Source organism: Sapajus apella, unplaced genomic scaffold, assembly GCF_009761245.1.
Source record: "Sapajus apella isolate SASKATOON/1434 unplaced genomic scaffold, GSC_monkey_1.0 scaffold2, whole genome shotgun sequence".
In the NCBI taxonomy this organism is placed as follows: domain Eukaryota; kingdom Metazoa; phylum Chordata; class Mammalia; order Primates; family Cebidae; genus Sapajus; species Sapajus apella.
In genome coordinates, this window is record NW_022436942.1 from 7,309,753 (window position 1) to 7,328,472 (window position 18,720).

Here is an 18,720-nt window from a genome sequence, read left to right on the forward strand (position 1 = left end):
AATATTCCCCAAGGTGATAGTACCTTATGATATCTCAATCATTAACACAATTCACTGAATTTGTTAATTTGATGATTGTTTTCCTTAGCTAAAGAAAGAAAACTGCAGAAGAGTTTTGTGGCTGGGAGGGAGATGCCACATGGACAGTTTTGGTGCAGCTGGTTTTACCCATTTAAAAATCTTAGGACAAGGGTGATATGAACATGGCTGTAAGCCATGATCTTACTATCCTTGGAAATCCTTGTATCTGGAGAGCAAAGGAGAGGAAAAAGAAGATACGGTAAGAAAATTTAAAAAGGATAAAAGTAAATGAGAAAACAAGACAGATAAAATTAGGTTGGGGCACACATGGCATGCCGTCCAGCTGACACATTACAAATAGTCACTTAATTTCTAGGAGCCAGCCTTCCACGGCTAGTCTCTGCAAATACAGTCTTGTCCTCCATCTAAGGTCATGTAAAAATTGCTTTGACCAGGATGCTTTCTGAAGATACATTAAGATAGCAACAGCTTGTCTGGAAGCATTAATAGAATAGGCTGCTTAGTAAAGATCTCAAAATGACTCGATGTGTTTGTCAGGTGAAACAGCCTAGGCTAGAAAATGGTAATCTGTGCAGAACAGAATCTGTCAGGGACATCAGACCAGCACTGCTGCTTCTGCTATTGTTAGTTATAGGGCAGAAGTTTAAAAAAGAGAAATGAAGAATGAGAGACAACCCCATAAACCCTATGCTCAGATTCATAGACTAACCTCACTATTAATTCTTCAGATGTCTCAGACACAATGTCTAAAAAAAGAATGAAACAAACAAAACCCACAGATCTAAATGGAAAAATAATTTGCTAGTGCTCCATTCTTTTGGAAAATTTACTTGAGGCATTTTGACTGAAATAATAATTCAATGGGGGAAGAGAAAAGTGCAAGTCCCATCTTCTCATAACCAAAAAAGACAAGTTTGCTTACCCACAGAAAAACTGCAGTGCCTCCTTAACTTGGCAGGTCAAATTTTCAAAAGTGAAGGTTGTCGTATCTCATGTTCTGTACTCACAGCACTCAGTGTTTATTAGTGGTAAGGTATTAATAAAAACAGCATACTAGAAAATAGCTTCCTTAGAGAGCTACCCAATTTTTTTCAGGGTCTGTAGAAACTATTTAGTGCCCTACAATTCGCCAACTAGTAGCTGAGAAACCAAATAAGCTTTGGCAAGAATCTAAGAACCAGGAATCTCTTGTTTAGGCCATGATTGCATCTTCTTATAAAGTAATAGTAGAAGACAGCTGACTTGCTTGTTCTCAATGCTTGGATCATAAAATTCAATGCTTGGATCCTAAAATCCCAATTAAGAAATATGTTGGCATGGGCACAGGAGTCTTTGGTAAGGCTTTCCTTTTTAATGAAAAGCAGCCCCAAATCATTTTCTAACAAAGAGCAGCCTGCAAGCTGGGAGCTTGCACAGGTGAATACTGATAGGAACTAAGGACTAGACGTTTAAAAAAAGGCAGATCCATCTTCCCTTCTCTGCCAGCCACGTGTACTGTAAGGAGCAGACAAGATGCTGCCCCATCAACTGGAAAGTCCATTTGCATAAGGTGTTTGGGGTGGGGTGCGAAGCCTTCCTCGTGCAATATGTAAACATCAAATCTGATGTAACCAATCTGTGAACCCTATGTAATCAGACACTGCCTCCTCAAACTGGACTACAAAATCCAGCACATCCACAGCCAGTCCTTTCCTTTCGGCGACCCCTTTCTTTGTAGAGGAACCTGTTTTTCTTTCTCTTCTCTCCTACCTATTAAACCTCCACTCCTAAACAAAAAAAAAAAAAAAAAAAAAAGAAATATGTTGGCATTTAAGAAATTGGTTAAAAACGTATTTTGCAGCTATCACTTTAATGAAAATAATGTTTTCCCAAATGGGTGGAAGGAATAGCTTGATAGAGAAGATATTGGCTGAGCTTAAAAAAATCACAGAAAAAGTCACATAATGCTTTTTACAAGATTACGAATTTGTCTTGGGCCACATCCAAAGTCATCCTGGGCTGCATGCAGTCTTCAGGCTGCAAGTTGGATAAGCTTGGTATAAAATACAGAAAACAATTAACAAAATGACAATATCAAGTCTTTCCTTGTCAGTAAGTACTTTAAATGTAAATGAATTAAACTCTACAATCAGAAGACATAGATTGGCTGAATGGGTTTTTTAAAATCATGATCCAACTGCATGTTCTCTGTAAGAGATTCACTTTAGATGTACAAATACACACAGGCTGAAGCTGAAAAAATGGAAAAAGATGTTGCATGCAAATGGTAATCAAAAGAAAGCAGAGGTTGCTATGCTAATATCAGACAAAATAAGCTTTAAGTCAAAAAATGTTCCACAAAAAAGTGGCATTATATATTAATAAAAGGCTTAATTTATGAAGAGGGTATAATATTTATAAATATTTGTGCACCAAGCCTCAGAGATCCTAAATAAGTGAAGAAAATTTTGACAGAATTGAGGAAACAAATATCAACACAGTAATTGTAGGAGACTTTAAGTACCTCATTTTCAATAATAGATAGAACAACCAGACTGAAGATCAATAAGAAAATAGAGGACTCAGAAACTACTGTAGACTAATTGGATCTAACAAACATATACAGAGCACTTCTCCCAACAATAGCAGAATATACATTTTTCTCAAGTGTACATGGAACATTTTTCAGGATACAACAAGTTAGGCAATAAAACAAGTCTAACAAATTCAAGAAGATTAAAGTTATACAAAGCGTCTTTTCCATTCACAATGGAATAAAACTAGAAATCAATAGCAAAATGAAAAAATGTACAAATATATGTAAATTAAACAACAAATTCTTAAGTAACAATAGGTCACAGAAGAAGTCACAAGGAAAATTACAAAATACCTTGAGACAAATTAAAATGAAAACACAACATAGCAAATCTTATGCGATGCAATGAAAGCAGTGCTAAAAGAAAAATTTATAGACGTAAATTTGTACACTAAAAAAGAAGAAAGATTTTTAATCAACAATCTAACTTACGAAACTAGAAAAACAAGAACAAACTAAACCCCAAGTTCTAATAAAACTTAGAGCAGAGATAAATGAAATAGGAATTAGAAAAACAATAGAAAGAAATCAACTAAGCCAAGAATTGGTTCTTGGAAGAGATCAGGAGAATTGACAAATCCTTAGCTAGATTAGCTAAGAAAAAAAAAGAGAAGATTCAAATAAATCAGAAATGAAAGAGCACACATGACAACCAAGTCACAGAAATAAGAAGAATGAAAGAGAATATTATGAGCAATTTTATGTCAACAATTCAGATAACTTAGGAGAAATGGATAAATTCCTAGAAACACACAACTTATCATGACTGAATCATGAAGTAAAAGAATACCTGAACAGACCAATAATTAGAAAAGAGATTGAATTAAAAACCAAAAACCTCCCAACAAAGAAAAGTATATGATCAGATGTTTTTACAGGAAAATTCTATGAAATACTAAAAGAACTAACAAAAATCTTCCTGAAACTCTTTTTAAAAATTAGAGAAGGGGGGCCGGGCGCGGTGGCTCAAGCCTGTAATCCCAGCACTTTGGGAGGCCGAGGCGGGTGGATCACGAGGTCAAGAGATCGAGACCATCCTGGTCAACATGGTGAAACCCCGTCTCTACTAAAAATACAAAAAATTAGCTGGGCATGGTGGCGCGTGCCTGTAATCCCAGCTACTCAGGAGGCTGAGGCAGGAGAATTGCCTGAACCCAGGAGGCGGAGGTTGCGGTGAGCCGAGATCGCGCCATTGCACTCCAGCCTGGGTAACAAGAGCGAAACTCCGTCCCAAAAAAAAAAAAAAAAAAAAAAAAAAAAAAAAAAATTAGAGAAGGGAACATATTCATATTCATTCTATAAAATCAGCATTACCCTGATACCAAAGCCAGACAAAAAAACCACAGGGAAAGTATAAACCAATATCTCTGATTAATATTAATGAGAACATCCTCAACAAAATACTAGAAAGCTGAATTTAATAGCACATTAAAATTTATTTGTGGAATGCAAGAATGACCAAGTGGAATTTATTTGTAGAATGCAAGAATGTTTTGACATGTAAAAATCAATCAAATTAATATACTGCATTAACAGAATGAAGACCAAAAGCCACATGATCACTGATGTGGAAAAGTCATTTGACAGCATTTAATACCATTTAATAATAAAAGTATTCAACAAACAAGAAATAGAAGGAAACTACCTCAACATAATAGAGGCCTTATATGAAAAGCCCACAACTAACATCATATTCAGTAGTGGAAAACCGAAAACTTTTTCTTTAAGATTGAAAGCAAGGTAAGGATCCCAGCACTTGCCACTTCTATTTAATATAGTATTGAAAGTCCTAGTCAGATCAATTAGGCAAGAAAAAAAAAAGGCATCCAAATTGGAAAGGAAGAAATAAAATTATTTACATTTACAGATGGCTTTATCTTATATGTAGAAAACCTAAAAATTATGCAAAAATAAAAACTATTAAAACTAATAAATGAATTGAGCACATTTGCTTGGTATAAAATTAACACACAAAATGAGTTGTATTTCTGTATATTAACAATGAGTAAACCAAAAACAAAATTAAGAAAACAATTCCACTTGTAATAGCATCAAAAAGAAGAAAATACTTTGGAATAAACCTAACCAAGAGAAGAAAGACCTGTAAAAAACTAGAAAACATTGCTGAGAACTAGAAAACGTTGCTGAAAAAAGTTAAAGATGACACAAATAAATTGAACAATATTTGGTGTTTATGGATTGGAAGGCAATATTTTAAAATGTCCATACTACCAAAAGTGATGTACAGGTTCAATGGGATCCCTATTATTAATAAAATCCCAGGACATTTTATTGCAGAAATAGAAATATTTATACTAGAATTTATTATAGAATTAGAAAAATTCATACTAAAATTTCAAAGGACAGCAAATAACTAGAACAATTTTGAAAAAGAACAAAGTTGTAGAACTCACACTTACCAATTTCAAAACATATTATAAAGCTACAGTAATCAAAGTGTGATGTTGACATAACAAATATAAACCAGTGGAATAGAATAGAGGACCCAGAAATAAACTCTCATTTAGATCATCAAACAATGTTCAACAAGGGTGTCAAAACCACTCAATGAGGAAAAACACTACCATTTTACAAATAGTGCTAGGAAAACTAGACATTCACATGCAAAAGAATGGTGCACTGTGTCTTCTACTATGTACAATAATTAACCCAAACTGAATAAAAAATTAAAAATGTAAAACTCCCAAACTCTAAAGCTCCTAGAAGAAAATATATGGGAAAATCTTTATGACATTGGACTCTGCAATGTTTTCTTAGATATAAAACCTAAAGAACAGGCAACAAAAGCAAAAATAGACAAATGGGACTACCTCAAACTTCAAACCTTTTGTACAACAAAGGACAATCAACAGAGTGAAAGAGCAAGCACAGAGGGGCGCGGTGGCTCATGCCTGTAATCCCGGCAATTTGGGAGGCCAAGGGCAGATCACGAGGTCAAGAAATCAAGACCATCCTGGCCAACATGGTGAAACCCCATCTCTACTAAAAAAAATTCAAAAATTAGCTGGGCTTGGTGGCGCGCGCCTGTAGTCCCAGCTACTCAGGAGGTTGAAGCAGGAGAATTGCTTGAACCCGGGAGGCGGAGGTTGCAGTGAGCCAAGATCGGGACACTGCACTCCAGCCTGGCTACAGAGCAAGACTCTGTCTCAAAAAAAAAAAAAAAAAAAAAGAGCAACCAACAGAGTGGGAGATTACATTTTCAAATCATATATCTGATAAGGAATTGATATCCAGAATACATAAAAACTCTTACAACACCCCAACAACAATATCAAATAACCCAATTATTAAAATTAGCAAAGGATCAGACATTCAAATATCTATTTAATTCCAAAGAGGATATACAAATGGTCAACAAGCATTTGAGAAGATGGTCAACATCGCTAATCACTAGGGATATGCAAAACAAAATCACGAGATACTAACTCATACACATTAGGGCGGCTACATCAGAACAATAGAAAATAACAAGTATCAGTAAGTTTGGGCTCCATTCTTAGGATGTAATTACCTCCCAAAGGCCCACATTTTAATATCATCCATTATGGATTACAGTTTCAACACATGAATTTTGGGAAAAAAATATGCAGTTTGTAATGCAAGGTCTGACATATAGTTGAGTAATCAGACCCATCAGTAGATAAAATGCCATAAACAAATCAGCAGGAACAACAGACACTAGAGATGGACACACAAAAGCTTCACACAGTGGAGTTAGTAGAGAGGCACTTTAAAATAACAATGCTCATTATGTTTAAGAAAATGACAAAAATAAAAATTTAAGCAACAAATTGGAAATGGAAATATATAATCACAGATTAGAACTCAGTGGATAACACGATGAAAGGGTATAGCAGCAGGTAAAGAGTGGTGAGGAGGGAAATACTGAAATGAAAAAGAGATTAGAAGAAAAAAAATCCATAACGAAATCACAAACAAATGGGGGAGCCTAGAAGAGAAGGTAAAAGACACAGAGGTTAGAATAAGAATCTTATAAGTAACAAGACTTGGAGTCTTAGAGAGAGAGGGAAGAGAGAAAATGGTCAAAAGCAATATTTAAAGAGATAATGACTAAGAATATCTCAAAGTGAATAAAACCAGAGATTCTAAAATCTCTTACAAAACCCAGAGAGTTAATTAATCAATTTCAGCTTCCTAAGGATAAATTTTGAAAATTTAAGCGTACTTTTAGAAATGTTATCTATAGAACAGAGATGAGTCACACCACCAGGATTACTGTAAGATCATATGTGGTAACATAGTTGGACACTATATAAAGATGAATTGTGATTTCAAGTGTTTTGTTTTATTACAATTATAAATTCATTAATTGACTAAGAGTTAAACATCCTGTAAAAGTCTTTACACAATAATGAGTCTTGAAAATGTTAGGAAAAAATACTCCACAAAATTAATGGGTTTAACTCATATAATAAACACTCATTGCAATATATTAGTTATAATTTACTAATTGTTAACCCTCTTAGCCTTTATAGTCTTTGTGTGTGATATTTATCAATCTTACGAAGCTGTTGGAATACTTTGGAATTACTGGAGCCAAGTAGGGTTTTTCTGGCATCAAGGAAGGAACATGGAAGAAAATCAGCAGATTAAACTTACAACCAAAATTCAATAGTCCCTAAATGACTGTGGTATGGGATCAATATTTGTTTATATACAGTGAAGATAAAGATCACGAAAATTCCAGTGTTTATATGATGCCTAAATAAGTCCAAAAAAACCCATATCTGATTTTTTAAAAACCACAATTAAATAATTATAGAAAGTTATAGTGCCAGAAAGTTAGGAAAGCAGAAATCTTGAAACTAGTTCATAAACATTTCAAGAGCCTAATGAGAGTTATTTTCACCTACAGATATTGATTGAACTCCAGAATAGGATAGAATAGTCAGCCAAATTTACTATCCTCATATGACCTTTCTGGGTTGTTTATCTTTTTTGTCCTCTGCAGAATTTCAGATCAAGTGTCTCATGTTAAATCAGGAGAAAATTTTACTAAGTGAATTAAAGGAACAAGTTTCCAGAGCCAAATGAGCAAGGAAGCACCAAAATGGTTTACCCACTCCCCCACACACACATTTACTTTCAAAATTTTACATGTAAATAGTTGGAATTAGGGATTCCTCGACCAATAAAAAATAGTCTACCCATACTCCACTATCATAGAAGCTTCCACTCAGTACAATAGATGATTTTCTTTTCATGTTAGATTTCATTACAATGTTTTCAGCAAAAGCCAAGTTTCCAAGAATGAAACACAATTATAGATACACAATTATAACCATAGAAAATTAAAAATAGATTTAAATTTGTGTCAATAAATTTTGAGTTAATTTCTTTCCTAAATATTTATTTAGTGATCACCTACAGAAAGACAAGCACAGAGGTAGAAAGATAAAAAGATACAATCTAACTTGAAGGAGGTGATACATCAGAGATGAAAATGTATGCAATCCACAATTACAGAATTGTGCCATAACTGCTGAGATGCACAAGGTTTATATAAGATATTTTGAAACTAGATGAGTTGCTTCAAAGAATTGTCAGAAAAATTGGGGAAAATTTAAGAGAGGTGCATTAAAGAGCTAGGAGAGAGGCAAGCATCAAAAAGGGCAGGCATTCTAGTCTACAAGAAAAACTTGTGCAATTGACTTACAACACACAAAAAAGTGGAAATCAGAAATTACAATATTCATGTTGCCAAAGATGAATAAAAAAGGAAAGTAGAATATTATTTAGATCAGTAAGGACTAGACAATAAAAGAATCAAGATTTTATTCAGTAGGCTGATTGTTTTCAAAAGAACCCTATGGATTTTCAAGCACTCCTGCAGAATCCAAACAGAGACAAATAGATGAGGCTCCAGACCAGTTTTCTCTTCCAGTAGACCAACGTCATTTTATCTATTTTATATATTGGGGATTCAGGCAGTATTTTATTGAACATTACTTATATAAGCAATAAGAGCTACCGGGGAATGCTAGCAAGGTCTTCCCAAGAGCTGAATTCATCAGAATGTATTTCGCAGCATTAGTCTCAAACATTTTCAATGTATTTCCATTTTCAAAGCCATATTGTCCATTTTTAAAAGACAAGGAGGTATGAAAGAAAAACAGTGGTAGGCACACAAAAGATGACTGAGGGCATCGATTGAGTTCTAATAAGCAGTATTTTTGCTGTTTTGGATCATCTTTAAGCAGACGACAACACACTTTATATAGCATGCACAATTCTGTTCCTCTTAAATTTACCAGGTCTTATTTGGCAGTCTCAGATCTGCCTTTTAATGAACAATATTGTTACACCTTACAGCCCTTCTTAAATATACTTCAGCATATAGGAAGAATAAATAAGTTACTAGTGGCAGAGCTTCCCACCTTAGGAAATATGAATCCATAATTCTGAATTCTAACATTACACAAAACTGATTTTTGTGACCTTTAATGAAAACTGAATTATTCTTTACAAAATGGAGAGTTCATTATGTAGGGGTAGTCCAGGCAGTAGTCATTAAGCAGAGCCGAAAAGGAAAGAAATAGCAAATGCTTATCTTCAGATCTCTACACCATAAAATCTCTATTTGATAAAATCTAGTTGGTATGAAAAGGGCTCTTGAAACCTTCCAAACTAATTAGAGCATTTTCAAAAACATTTTCTTATAAAATATGGCTCCCAAAATAGTTCATACTGGTTTTCAGAAGGTGCGATCTTTTAAAAATCTGCATATAAACCTCAAAATTCATTCTGCCATTATTGATGAAAATATGGAAACAAGAACAATTGCACCACATGGAAGACTGTCTAGACAAGAACGTTAGGGGTTATGCCTGAAATAATTTATTATTTGCTGAGAGCCAACAGTATGCTTAGCATTAGGCAACACATCAAGCAAATAGGACTGTAGCCATTGAACTCACAATTTAAGCCAGACACACAGACAACCAAATCATAAATCGTAACAGCTAAGAAAATTGTGTGAATTTCACAGGCATGAATTTGGGTGTTGATTTGCTTTCTTAGCAATGAAAAATTAAGAGATGCCAGAAATAATCATCATAAAGATTGTCAATGCATGTTATTAATCTAGCTCCAGAATTAGCTATCTGACTGAATTTTAAAATGCAGATTTGTGCATTTAGCATTCATGGGAATGAGTATTTTTTTGCAGGAGCATCGTTTATAAAACATTTTATTGCACAATGATGTTATAAAAAGCAAATTATGCTTAATGTTCATACCTTCTTTGTATGCATACGTTTACTATCATCCATTTTTTGTTCTTTCTTGCCTTCAGGATCACTGGTCTTTTAATAAATAAAAAGAGTCAGCCAGTAAGATTAATTTTCTGTTTTTTCTCTAAGGGTACATTTTTATATGCAATCATATGGATATAAATGTCACCCATGCTCAAGAAACCTCATATATTTTTATTGTTGTCACACTTCCAAAGAATGCTAAAAGTCTTAAACAATAGCCAGCTTCAAGATTAGAAACCCATGCTAGTGTTTAATTCATAAATATTCTGTGTAACCCTGCTGTGGAAATTAGGTGGTTTTAGGTGGTGGGTTTTAGGCTTTGACTAGCATAACATCTCTGGACCTTTGTTCCTTTACCAAAAACAAGGATAGTACACAGAGCTTTATAAGAATTAAATATGGAAAATCTATAAAACAGGTAACGTTGGTAAAAATAACAGTGAGCAGGGCCGGGCGCGGTGGCTCACGCCTGTAATCCCAGCACTTTGGGAGGCCGAGGCGGGTGGATCACGAGGTCAAGAGATCGAGACCATCCTGGTCAACATGGTGAAACCCCGTCTCTACTAAAAATAAAAAAAAAATTCAGCTGGGCATGGTGGCGTGTGCCTGTAATCCCAGCTACTCAGGAGGCTGAGGCAGGAGAATTGCCTGAACCCAGGAGGCGGAGGTTGCGGTGAGCCGAGATCGTGCCATTGGACTCCAGCCTGGGTAACAAGAGCGAAACTCCGTCTCAAAATAAAAAACAGTGAGCAAGTATCTATTATTTAAATGGCATAATAATCATGTTTCTGTATGTATGAGTTTATCATGCTAGAAAAAGATAAGAAAAAGCAGAGCTAACAGAAACATATTTTAGAATTATCTACAGTAAAACCCTAAGGAAAGGAAAGTATTTGTTTTGTTTATGTTTTTGGAGAAATAAAACATTAAGAATTAGCGGAGAAGTCTCCAAGAGATGCAATTCTTTCATTTAAGAACCACTCTATACAAAGTCCATAGCTGTTTAACAGGAGTTAAAGGTTTAAGGTTAGGAAATCATGCAGGTTTAAGGTTAGTGCTTTGAAAGTGAGCTGTTGAAATCCATGAGCTTGAAGTCTCCTTTACCTAGATAATGGTAGGATGTCCAACCAAGAAGATCCATGTGTGTCCAGAGAATGTAATACAGATACCTACATATAGTTAGAATAAGATTCTAATAAGATCAGATTCTATAAAAGGTGCTGCTTAGCTAGGTATACTTACCAATGGCCCTAGTATCAAGACTAAGGTCAAAAGTAGAGTGTACATCATTCAGATACACAGAATAATCCCTGCACAGGCTGTTTAATACTGGAGTTAATGTAGATTACAAAGGGATTTGTCTAGACTCTATTTATTTCATTCCACAAATAGTTCTTGAAAACTTATTGTGTGCCAGGGACTCATAAGCACTTTGGATACAAAAGATACAGAGTAGGCAAAACAAAACAAATAAGACAAACAAAGACTTTTATTATGCTTACCTTCTATGCAGAGAACACAGAAAATAAACACACAAGTCAGTAAGTCTCCTACCATATTCAGAGACAGTGTGAGGTATGGAATACAAAGTAGAGAAGAAAGAAGGAATGAGCTGGAGAAATGAAGTTTGCAATTTTAAAGATCTAGACCAGAAAAGACATCACTGTGAATATGACATTGAAATCAAACACTTGAGGAAGCAAAATCTTAAACTAGCAATCCATGCATATGTCCATGGAACAAACATGCCAAGAAGAGGAAAGAGCAAATTCAAATTGCTGAGAACAGTACCTGGCATAGAGCAAGTATCTCCAATATTTCTTCAATGAAAAGGGAAACTGTGTTGGGCTAAGCAAGATGAGTTTTGGTGAATGACAAGAGGAGAGTCATTATTTTCTTCTTTTGGTGATGGGACACTCAACAAACAACAGAGGAGCAGATGCATCTGCCAGAGAGGTGATCTGGTTCTGCAATACCAGATGCCACCATGACCACCCAAAGCCACTGTGGCATTTACTTAGGACGGGACATCTGAGCCTTTGGTCCTGTCCTGCCCACTCAACATAACATTGACTTTGTTCTCTTCAGTTACTAAATCCTTGGCTCAGCAATGAACTCCCCACTCCCACCAACTCTAAGAGGCAGCTCCTGAGGTCTCACCCAGCCCATGGGCTTTCATGCAGTGCCCTCCTGCCAGGAACTTCGTTTCGGCCTCAGGTGCAGGTAACACAACTCACGTCTCTACATGACCAGCCCTACAGAGTCCACAGTAATGACACTGCCCTTTTATAATAGTAATTGGCATAAATCAGTTATTCTACACTGGACAACTATAAGGACAAATACAGCACTTACTTTTCATATTACCAAGCAAAAGTCATAAAGCAGTCAATTAAGTTTATTGAATTAGAATAAGAAGAAAATTGTTTATAATTATGTAGAAACACACCTTCTCTATTTTACAAGAAAGAGAATGCAATTCAGAGAAAGTCCCAACAGTTTATGGTGCACGTTACAAAAGTACATCTTCTCTACGTACATTTCATGAGTTATGGTTCATTTACATTGGCTCACATAAACACTGAAGTATTTAAAATTGAGTAGGGTGAACAGTGCCCAGGTTAAAACTAGACTGGAAAGAATTTGCTAATATATACAACTACGATAACTTGAGAGACTATAATTAGCTGTGGGTTAGCCAGTCATTTATTCCTGCATCTCACCGTGATCCTTTCCTGCAGCCATTCTGTAAATATCCATTTCTTCACTTCCCTGGGACAGACCTCAGCAACAAAAACTCTAAGTCTCTAATTTATTGAACGTTCACTCTATGTTGGGCCCTGAAGGAAAAGTGGCACATACAGTGCCTCTTTTAAAACCACCAATAACCTGGAAAAGAAGGCAATCTTGTTATCCCTGTTTTATGAAAATTAAAGCTCAGATAGGTCAAATAATTTGTTCAGGGTCACATAGCCTGTTAAGTTCCCAAAGCAGGATTAAACTGTGGAACTGCAGAACACTAGAATTTGAGATTTTTGTTATATTATCCACATTCCCAAGTATTAACCCTAACAGGAGAGCAGGATCAAACAGAGGCTGGCAGTGTCAGCCTGACAATATAAAACAGCTTCCCAAGGGCCCCCTGAGACAGACACTCTTACATGTTTCCCTTCCCTCTTGGGGAAAAAAAAAAGAAAAGAAAAAAAAAAAAAGCCTGATTTTGTTTGAGATGGGAATGTACCTAGCTAAATACTTTTCTTATCATCCCTTCCAGCTAGAACTGGCTATGTGACACACGACTAATAATATTTAAATAAGTGACTGAAAGAGAATCTGGGAAAGGTTGTGTTTTCCTAATAAATGGGGACAAGTTGGACCAGAATATTCCCTCCTTTATTCCTTTCTCAAATGTCGACAAGAAGCTGACAGAACTGCAGGAGCCGCCTTAAAGCCATGAGGAAAATAACAGAGATCTTGGCAGTGAATTTGAACTGCTAAATCCACAGCAGACCACCTACCCCCAGACCACTTATTACGAAAAGAAAGTATAGGCATACCTTGAAGATAGCACACGTTCCCTTCCAGACCACTGCAATGGACTGAATACTGCAATATAGTCACACATTTTTTTTGGTTTCCTAGTACATATAAAAGTTATGTTTACACTATACCATAGTCTACTAAGTGTGCCATAGCATTATGTCTAAATAGTGCATATACTTTAGTTTTAAATTACTTTATTACTTATGTCATCTAAGCCTCCAGCAAGTCATAATCTTTTGGCTTGAGGGTCTTACCTTGATGTTGATGGCTGCTGACTGATCAGGGTGGTGGTTGCTGAAGATTAGGGCGGCTGTGGCAATTTCACAAAATAAGACAGCAATGAAGTTTGCCATATTGATTGACTCTTACTTTCATGAAAGATTTCTATATAGCATGGGATGCTGTTTGATGCCATTTACCCATAATAGAACTTCCTTTTTCTTTTTTCAGTGACAGAGTCTTGCTCTATTGCCCAGGCTGGAGCACAGTGGTGCAATCATAGCTCTCTGTAACCTGGATCTCCTTTTGCCTCAATCTCTCAAGTAGCTAGGAGTTACTACAGGCACATACCATCATGCCTGTCTTATGTATTTATTTGTTTATATTTTTTAATAGCAGCAGGATCTCACTATGTTGCCCAGGTTAATCTCCAACGCTGGCCTTAAGCGATCATCCTGCCCCAGCCTCCCAAAGTGCTTGGATTAGACATGAATCACTGAAATCAGCCTAGAACTGCTTTCAAAATTAGAATCAATCCTCTCAAACCCCACCGCTGCTTTTCAACTCAGTTTACTCAATTTTCTAAATCCTTTGTTGTCATTTCAACAATGTTCACATTGTTTTTATCAAGAGTTGATGTAATCTCAAGAAACCACTTTCTTTGCTCATCCATATGAAACAACTCCTCGTCTGTTCAAATTTTGTCATGAGATTGTACCAATTTATCACATCTTCAGGCTCCACTGCTATTTCTAGTTCTTTTGCTATTTCCACCTAAGTCACCTATAGTGACTTCCTCCACTGAAGTCTTGAACCTCTCCAAGTCATCCATTAGGGTTGGAATCAACTTCTTCCAAATTCATATTAATGTTGAAACTTTAACTTGTTCCCATGAAGCATGAATGTTCTTAATGGCATCTAGAATGGCAGATATTTTTCAGAAGATTTTTTTCCTTTACTTTGCCCAGCTCCATCCAAGAAGTCACTATTTATGGCAGTGATAACCTAACAAAGTGCATTTCTTAAGTAATACAACCAGAAGCCAGAAAGCCAGAATGATTCCTGGATCCATAGACGTCAGAATGGATGTTGTGTTAGCAGGAATTAAAACAGCATTCTTCTCTTTGTACATCTTCATCAGAGCTTTTGGGTGATCCGCAACAATATTTTTCTCAGAGCAGTATGTCTCAATAGTGGGCTTGAAATATTCAGTAAACCATGCTATAAATAGATGGGCTGTCATTCAGGTTTTGTTGTTCTTTTTATAGAGCACAAGTGGAGTCCATTTAGCATAATTCTTATGGAATTTTCAGAATAACCAATAAGCATTGACTTGAAATTAAAGTACCAGCTGCGCTAGCCCCTAACAAGAGTCACTGTCTTATATGGGTGAAGTTTGTGACACTGCAAGGCAATTAGAATAGTGACATAAAATATAACTGATCGCAGACCACCATAACAAATATACTAATAATGAACAAGTTTGAAATATTGTGAGAATTGCCAAAATATGGCACAGAGATAAAGTGAGCACCTGCTTTTGGGGAATATGGCACCAATCAACTTGCTTGATGCAGGGTTGTCACAAACTCCAATTTGAAAACAAAAACAAAAACAATATCTATGAAGCTCAATAAAGCACAATGCAATAAAATGGGGTTTGCCGGAAGTCTTTACTTATTTAAGCTATTGTTGACTGGATACTCTGTTACTTCCAGATAGTCTTAGTGGTACCTGACACAGGCTCTTAGAACTCACCTTATCTTGGGGTCCATGCTCCTCCATCTGTTCCACCCTTACGTCCCAAACACTTGCCATCAACCAAAGACTCAAATATTGCACAAAATAAAAAATATTGAGCTTGGTACTCTGCTGCCAGCTATTTCCATACTTCACAAAAAGTGCAATGTTTTCCCCTTCTACCCTTTGTTCCCTTTCTTTTATATATATGTTTCTTTCTTACACTAAATTTTTTATGCTTTCCAGGACAAGAAAGTATGCGGCATATGCTAGGAATTTTTAAGTCCTTGTGAAATAATATACAATAAATCCAAGAGTAACCTGAACACTGAGAGGCCTTTTTGGTGGCTTTTACTAGCTTGCTTTTAAACACCTGCTTTCAAGATATTTTTCTAAATGGTAAAATACACATAAGAGTTATATCAAATATTAGTACTATCAAGTGGCAGACTAATATTTAAAAATTATGTAATAGAGGAGAGAGATCCAAGACGGTTGATTACCAGCAGCTCAGGATTGTAGCTCCCAGTGAAAGCACAGAGAACGAGAGGACACCACTTTCAGACGAATTTTTGTTGCTCACGGACCAGGAGATTCCCAGCAGAGGAGCCCCACGGGTCACCAGCACGACTCTTGTGGCCAGCGTGGCGGTTCTCGGTGCAGAGCAAATGGGACTCGGTCCCGCTTTGGTCGACGTTTGGAGTTCCGGGAAGGCAGAGACGCCTATTCAGCTGATTGAAAGAGGGACTCAAGAGGGAAGCCAGACTGAGATTCCCGGGCAGAAAAGCACCAAGAATCTTAACGCCGCTGTTTTAGCCGGGCAGTGGGTTGCTCAGATTTTGGTGCTGGGAATCAACAAGCTGGACGTCCACTCAGAGACCTAATTTGAAAGTTGGTAATTACAAAGACAACAGGTGGATAAATTTACAATGACGGGAAGAAACCAGCGTAAAAAGACTGAGAATACTCAAAATCAGAATGCCTCTCCCTCTACAGGGGATGACAGTTCCTCATCAACAAGCGAACAAGGCCTGATGGAGAACGAGTGTGTTCCAATAACAGAATTAGACTTCAGAAGGTGGATAATAAGAAACTTCTGTAAGTTAAAAGAACATGTTCTAGCCCAATGTAAAGAAACTAAGAACCTTGAAAAAAGATTTGACGAAATCCTAATGAGAATAGACAATGTAGAGAGGAATATAAGTGAATTAATGGAACTGAAGAATACAATATGAGAACCCTGCGAAGTATGCACAGGTTTTAACACTCGAATTGATCAAGCAGAAGAAAGGATATCAGAGGTCAAAGACCAACTTAATGAAATGAAACGAGAAGACAGGATTAGAGAAGAAAAAGTAGAAAGGAATGAGCAATGTCTCCAAGATATATGGGACTATGTGAAAAGACCTAATTTACGTTTGATAGATGAAGAGAATGAATCGAAGCTAGAAAATATCCTTCAGGATACTATTCAGAAAAACTTTCCTAACCTAGTAAGGCAGGACAATACTCAACTCCAGGTAATACACAGAACACCTCAAAGATATTCCTCAAGAAGATCAACCCCAAGACACATAATCGTAAGATTCACCAGGGTTGAAATAAAGGAGAAAATTCTAAGGGCAGCTAGAGAGAAAGATCAGGTTACCCATAAAGGGAAGCCTATCAGACTCACAGCAGATCTCTCAGCAGAAACCCTACAAACTAGAAGACAGTGGGGGTCAATATTCAATATCCTCAAAGAAAAGAATTTTCAACACAGAATCTCATATCCAGCCAAACTAAGCTTCATAAATGAAGGAAATATAAAATTTTTCTCAAACAAGCAAGCACTCAGAGATTTCATCACCACCAGGCCTGCTTTACATGAGCTTCTGAAAGAAGCACTACACGCAGAAAGGAACAACCAGTATCAGTCATCCCAAAAACTTACCAAAAGGTAAAGGGTATCTCCATAATGAAGAATCTATATCAACTAATGGGCAAAATAACCAGCTAGCATTAAATGACAATACTAAACTCACAAATATCAATATTAGTCCTAAATTTAAATGGATTAAATTCCCCAGTCAAAGACACAGACACCCAAATTGAATAAAAAGTCAAAACCCATCGGCATGCTGCATCCAGATCCATCTCATAAGCAAGGACACACAAAGACTCAAAACAAAAGGTTCGATGAAGACTCACTGACCAAATGGAGAGCAAAAAAACAAACAACAAAAAAAAAAGAGTTGTAACTTTTGTCTCTGACAAAATAGACTTTAATAGTAACAAAGACTAAAAGAAACAAAGAAGGACATTACATAATGGTAAAAGGATCAATGCAACAACAGGAGTCAATGATCATAAACATATATGCACCCAATATAGGAGTACCCAGATACATAAGACAAGTTCTTAATGACTTATAACGAGTCTTGGACTCCCGCACGATAATAGTGGGAGACTTTGACACCACATTGTTAATATTCAACGGATCAACGAGATAGAAAATTAACAGGGACATTTATGATTTGAACTCAGACCTGGAACAAGTAAACTCAGTGAATATTTATAGAATTCTTCACCCCAGGTCCACAGAACATACATTTTTTTTCAGTATCACATTACACATATTTTGAAAGTGACCACATAAATGGAAGTAAATCACTCTTCAACATTTGCATAACATTTCACAGATTTAAATGGAATATTGGTTGGCTGTTTGTTATTTTCTTCCCTTATTCCTTCCTGTCTCCACCGTTAAGTACAATTATCGGCATAAAAGAGGTTTTTAATACCTATTTTTAAATTGCATTCCAGCCTGGGCAATAGAGCAAGACTCCTGTTCTCTCTCCCTCTTTCTCTTTTCTCTTTCTTTCTTTCATTTAAAAAAAAAAAAAAAAAATCATGTAATAATCTCTAGGTTATCACTCTCTTCTCTTGATTCTCATTTAACTAATTAAATCAATGAATATGTTATTATTTGGTTTAATGTAAGTCCTAATCAAAAAAGGGCTATGTCCTGATGAAACATTTTCAAAATGGCCAGGGTAGAGGATTAAATTCAGTCTCATGAAAAGAAACATTCTTTCTCAAAGTTACTGGGGGTTTCTGAAACCATTCATCTGTACCTGCTTTCCTGACATCAACAAAGGAATGAAATCATTTTAAAATAAGTAGTCATCAGAGATGTGTTGTGCTGTAATTTACAACCATGGTACTCAAAGTGTGGCCCCCAGACTTGCAGCATCAGTGTTATCTGAAAACTTAAGAATACAAATTCTCAGCCCCCAGAAATCTGTTTTGACAATTCCTCTA

The 18,720-nt window shown here is 36.1% G+C and overlaps 1 long non-coding RNA gene across 1 annotated transcript; it reads left to right on the forward strand.

The window, feature by feature from the left end:
- Positions 1–553: 553 nt before the first annotated feature.
- Positions 554–14,994, forward strand: LOC116556660. Its single transcript, XR_004271114.1, has 3 exons — positions 554–568; positions 11,952–11,957; positions 14,752–14,994. It is a non-coding gene; the product is annotated as an uncharacterized LOC116556660 (long non-coding RNA).
- The last annotated feature ends 3,726 nt before the right edge of the window (positions 14,995–18,720 follow it).